Raw genomic sequence first — 6,193 nt, 5'->3', positions numbered from 1 at the left:
TGACTCTGTATAGAATAAGGAGAGGACAGTGTCAGTAAAGCCAAGGTTTGATAATATTTTCAGAAGAGGGCATGGTCAACTGTGTTGAAGGCAGGTGAGAGGTCGAGGAGGATTAGGATGAAGTATAGACCACTGGATTTGGCAAGAAGGAGATCATTTGTGAAATTTGAGGGAGGCTTCTGTGGAGTGGAGGGGGAAGAATCTAGATTGGAGAGCATCAAGGAGTGAATTGGAGGAGAGAAAGTGGAGTCAGTGGTTGTGGATCACTCGAGGAGTTTGGAGAGGAACGGTAGGAAATAACCACTAAGCATGAAGTGCTTGGAGAGGAATGGTAGGATGGGGAAAGAACTTAAGAGATCCATGGGGTAAAGGGAGGGGTTTTTTTAGGATAGAAGAGACATCAGCATGTTTGAAACTAGTGGGGAAAAATCCTGTGGAGAGTGAACAGTTAAAGATAATGGTCAGAGAGGGAAAAAGGGAGGGGACAAGTGCTTTGATAACGTTTGAAGGGATGCGGTCAGATTCACAGGTGGAGGGGTGGATTTTGAGATAAGGCAGGAGATCTCCTTTGAAATACTGCTGGGAACGATGGGAGAGGTGAAGAAGAGGCAGTAGGAGGGAAGGATTGGAAAGGAACAGGGTAGATTTTAGGGAAATCATACCTGATGGTTTCAATTTTCTCAATGAAGCTCACGGCCAGACCATTAGGGGCAAGCGATAAATAAATACTATTGATTGATTCACTGATCCAATGGTGGTTAACAAGCCCTCAGTTCTCTAGCAGGAGAAGAATGTGCAGAGACAGTTCGGACTTCACAGATTTGACAATCACTAAATTGATCAATCAGTGACATTTATTGCACTGTGCAGATCACTAATGCTAAGCATTTGGGAGAGTACACTATAAGAGAATTGGTAGACATGTTCCCTGCCCATAATGAGCTTACAGACTAGAGGTCTAAAGCTTACAGTCTAGAGCTTGCATTCTGTTCAAAGTGGACTTTCTTAGTTGGGATGAAAGTCTGTCTCTCTAAACCCAACAGTCTCACTCTGACTCTCTCACCTTCTTGCTGCCAAAACTTTGCCCACATCCTTCCCTCTGGCTGAGACTCCTCCCCTTTCATGTCCAACAGACCACCACTCTCCCCACATTCAAAGCTTTACTGAAATCTCTCTTCCAAGTGGTCTTCCCTGTCTAAGCCCTCCCCTCTATATTGCCTATCCTCTTGGGTCTAATATTTACCTTCCCCTGCCACGACACTTCTGTGAACATCCTTATACTCTGTCCCTTGTCTTGTCTTGTCTTATGCCATCAAGTCGTTTCTGACCCATAGTGACACATCTCTCCCAGAATGCCCTGCTCTCCATTTGCAATCGTTCTGGTAGTGTACCCATAGAGTTTCTTCATAAAAATATGGAAGTGGTTTACCAATGCCGCCTTCTGTGCAGTGAACTCGAGCCTCCTCCCTCGACTCTTTCATACCACTGCTGTCCAGCATGGGTGAGTTTTGACTTGTAGCAGATTGCCTTCTATTCCCTAGCCACTGGCCAAGCTAGGAATGGAATGGTTAGGCCTCTGCTTGACTCTCCCTCCTATAGCCGAGACTGGTAGAGTACTAGAAACTCTCCAGGTGCGACCCTGAGAGGGGACTCTGCCACTTGCCCCAACTGTAATTTATTTTAAGGTCTGTCTTCCCCTCTAGCTTACTCCTTGTGGGCAGAGATCATTTCTACCTACTCTAGTGGGCTCCTCGACAGATTGTTGCATTTTGCTCTATAATATGTTAACCAGGCGAAATCCTTCAAATGATCTGATAGGCATTATCGGCTCCTGATCGACTGGCTTCATAGTTCAAATTACGAAGTCACCAGATCTTATGACCAGGGGTAGAGAGGGCGATGAGGCTGTGGGAAGCAGAAGTTTCCATGATGCTCCAGAGGAAGGGACCCTGGCCCACTGTGTGAATGAGGATCAGCATCAGCCCTGCTGTGGATTGAATAACAATAGTAATTATGATACTTGTTAAGTGCTTACTATGTGCCAAACACTGTTCTAAGCACTGGGGTAGATACAAGTTAATCAGGTTGGACCCAGTCCCTATCCAGTATGGGGCTTAAAGTCTCAACCCTGTTTTATGTATGAGGTAACCAAGGCCCAGAGAAATGAAGTGGCTTGCCCATGATCACACAGCAGACATGTGGCAGAGTGGGGATTAGAATCCAGGTCCTTCTGACTCCCAGGCCTGTGCTCTATCCTCTAAGATGAAGGTAGGGCAGGTGAAGGAAGGGTGTGTGTGTGTGTGGGGGGGTCTTTTGAATTATTTTCTCCCATTTTCAATTATTTAGTAATTAATAGGAAGACACTCCCCTTCTGATTATGTCTCTCATATCTATCCTGAATGCCTCATTCCAGAGCCGAGCCCAGCAGCAGTGGGTGGGGGAGGACGGAGAATCTGGTGTGTGGTTTCCCTCACCAGGGATGAGTATGGATTGTGGGATGGGATTGGATTGGGCAAGCAGATAACTGCTGAAATATCTTGCCCATGCTCTTTCCTCTCGAGCTGACCTCAGCATCCTGGGCTGGGAGAAAGGGGTCCCTGGCATGCAGTTCTTGAGCTAAGAACATGTGTGGATTGTGAGGGGCGGGGGGAAGCAGACCTGGAAGTAGGCACTTGGCTCACAAATCCCCAATGATGAGACCTCTTCCCCAGGCCCCTTTCTCTGCAGATGACATGGTGGGGTCATGGGGCAGAGACTGCCCAAGCCCTTCCTCCAGAGCTGACCAGGGAGCAGATCAGGGACAGGTGCCAGGCCTGCAGCAGATGCCATTAAACAACTAGCAGATAGTGAACTTGGGCAAGTCACTTAAAATTCTCTTTTTCCTCAGTTACCTCATCCTTAAAATGGAGATTAAGACTATGAGCCCCATGTGGGACATGGACTGTGTCCAGCCTGATTAGCTTTTATCTACCCCAGTGCTGAGTACAGTGGCTAGCATATAATAAGTGCTTAAAAAATACCATATAAAAATCATAAGGGTTTCAGTACCATGTTAGATTGTAAATCAACTCCTTCTTCTAGGAATTGGTAGGTTATATAGATAGTCCAGACACATTTGTAATCCAAACAAACACCTTTCATTCCAATCGCGTCCCTGTCACATACCCCTATATTGTATTGTTTTGTCCCAAATGTGTTGCACTGTGCTCTCTATCCAGTCACTGCTTAACAAAGCTGCACCCAAAGAACAGGGACTGTGTCTTATTTTCAACTTTATACTATCTCCTAGTTGTAATACAGTGCTCTGCAATAAGTAAGCACTTTAAACTTCAAGCTCTTATTAGGTGCAAGGCACTGTAGGTGGTGCTGGGGTAAATTAAAGTTACTGAGGTCAGCTATAGTCCATGTCCCACATGAGACTAATAGTCTTAATGATGAGGTACCTTACAGATGAGGTAACTGAGGTCCAGAGAAGTTAAGTGACTTGTCCAAGGCCACACAGATGCCAAGTGGCAGAGCTGGGATTAGAAACTGGTTCCTTTGGCCTCCCAGTCCCATGTTCTATCCACTAGGCTATGCTGTTTCTAACTTAAAAATCAATCAATCAGTGGTATTTATTGAGTACTTACTGTGTGCTGAACACTGAACTGAGCACTTGGGAGAGTATAATACAATAGAGTTGGTTAGACATATTCTCTGCCCACAGCAAGTTTACAGCCTAGACACAGCTTACAGTCAAGAGAGTAAGAAAGACTACTACTGCTACTATTAAATACCATATATTGATTGGTTGATTGAATTAATGACCTATTTCTGTATCCATTCCCCTGCCCATTCTCCCCTAGTTCTGGACCTGCCTCTGAGCCTGCCTTGGATTGAACCATCTCAGCCATGGTTCCTACCACCCAACCCCATTTCCTGAAGCTTTTTCTCTGTAGTGTACTCATTTGTGTGAGTGTGTGAAGAGGTTTCACATTTCCAGAATCTGCTTCTACCAGTGGGCCGTTTTAATCAGTGTTTTACCAGGTCTTGCTGGGCATAATTATGATTTAAGTATATTCACAGGCTCTTTCATGGAAGTAACTGCATCCCTGCCCTGGAGCAGAGCCCTTAATGGCATTAGTAAATATCTAAAGCACAGTGCTTGACAGTAATACAAACCAACAGTAATTATTAATTCCTCAATTTTCTTAAGAGTTCTTAGGCTCCTGAAATTCAGAGATTCATTGCTGTTTTCTGAAACACAATTGCTTTTATAGAATCACCTCACTCTTGCTTCGACAAAATGGTTTTTGAAGACACACTAACTTTGTGTCCAGGACTGACATTAATGAAAAATCTCACTGACCGCCACCCCTCCCCCCTCATCCCCACCCAATCTCACAGTGGCTCAGACCTGCAACTGTTCTATTATCTGTTTTGAAAAAGAAAAAAGAAGCACTGTTACCTATTGGAACCACAGGCCATCTCATATTGAAAAGGAGAATTGAGGCAATTACCTTTATCATTCAAGCCAGAATAACCTTAAATCATTCATGCGAAGAATCAAGACTGACCACATTCGCTGATGAATTTCTCAACTCTCCACTCCATTTTTCCTGTGTGCATATAGGTGCAATTCTATGAAGAATCTTGTCCTTTTTTTAAAAAAATAAAATAAAATAAATGTATGCGTCAGAGGACTGCACTGTTAAAGTGACAAAAAGAAAAAAAAGCCTAGTGTCTGAATAGATTCTGTCAGGTCATTAATGGTTCCTATAATGTCTGATTTCCACACAGTCTGCTTGGACTCATGGAGATAAGGTAGCAAGCCTGGGTTATTGCTTCTCTGGGGATTTCTGAGGGTGCTTCCAGATTAGGCTGGATGTTCGCGTGACAGAGAGCTGTGGCTCTTGATGGAATCACACTGCATCAGCGTTTTGAAGGCTCTGACCCCCTGTTGCTCACTTGCCCATACTCAGGACCGAACTGAGTCAGGACAGGTTGGCAACGAGCTTGGGGATCTGTGAAAGTTCTCTCTGTGGGATCAGTGCAGTGATGCCAGATATCAAGGGAAAGGGGACTGTGACAGAGAGAGTCCTAAGGGACAGTGAAATATATTCCAAGTTTCCTGTATGATGGCCAACTCATGGCTTGTTCTAAATTCCTGAGAATTACTCTTAAACGTAGAAACAAATACAATCAGCCAAGTATGCCTTCTTTACTGCTGAGTTTATTTCCTTCTGAAGGTGACAGAAAGCAGTTGCTGTTCCATAGAAAATAATTTGTGGGGGTTGTGGGGAATTAGAGGGCTTAGTTGGGTCATTTAGGCAGGAAGGAGACTTGGTTCCATGCAGAATCGTATTGAAACTCAATGAAATGACCAAATATGGCCTGGTGGATAGAGCATGGTCATGAGAGTCAGAAGGACCTGGGTTCTAATCCCCGCTCAGCTATTTGTCTGCTGTGTGAACTTGGGCAAGGCATTTAACTTATGTGTTCCTCAGTTACCTCATCTGTTAAATGGGGATTGAGACTGTGAGCCCAATGTGGGACCTGGACTCTGTACCTCTAGACTGTGAACTTGTTGTATGCAGAGAATGTATCTGATTGTTGTTGTGTGGTACTCTCCCAAGCATTTAGCACGGTGCTTTGCACACAATAAACGCTCCTAAATATGACTGAATGAATGAATGCAACCTGATTAACTAATGTCTATTCTAGAGCTTAGAACAGTGCCTGGCACACAGTAAGTGCCATTTTAAAAAAAACTATTAAAATACCATTAAAAAATCCATTGTGGAGAATGAACATGTCCAATGAAAATGGGATCACCTAACTACACTTTTCCATAAACCTGTGTTTTCTCCTAAGGTTTTTCCCTTCTTCATTCACCTCCCTCATCTGAGCAATCTGTGATTTGAATTTTTGATTTATGGTAAGCTGAAGGTTAGTGAGTATAAAGTCTTCTTTTGCATGCAAAGCTATCAGAGTGAATCTTAACTCTTCTCTACAATAGATTGTCTACAACAGGATCCTAACCCAGAAACTGGAAAAAAATATGATTTGGGGAATCCAAGGGGGTTAATTGTGCTTTGTAGTAATAATTATAATGATAATAATAATAGTATTTGTTAAGTGCTTACTATGTGTCAAGCACTGTACTAAGCTCTGGGATAATCAATCAGTGGCATTTATTGAGTGCCTACTGTGT

At 43.7% G+C, this 6,193-nt stretch overlaps 1 non-coding gene across 1 annotated transcript; it reads right to left on the bottom strand.

Annotated features, from left to right (window-relative positions):
* Positions 1 to 1,511: 1,511 nt before the first annotated feature.
* Positions 1,512 to 1,649, bottom strand: LOC114816080. Its single transcript, XR_003763856.1, has one exon. It is a non-coding gene; the product is annotated as a small nucleolar RNA SNORA7 (small nucleolar RNA).
* Positions 1,650 to 6,193: the final 4,544 nt, after the last annotated feature.

The sequence above is a fragment of the Ornithorhynchus anatinus genome, chromosome 1 (assembly GCF_004115215.2).
Source record: "Ornithorhynchus anatinus isolate Pmale09 chromosome 1, mOrnAna1.pri.v4, whole genome shotgun sequence".
In the NCBI taxonomy this organism is placed as follows: domain Eukaryota; kingdom Metazoa; phylum Chordata; class Mammalia; order Monotremata; family Ornithorhynchidae; genus Ornithorhynchus; species Ornithorhynchus anatinus.
Note: the sequence above shows the minus strand (reverse complement) of the source record. Positions and strands in the feature narration are given on the sequence as shown.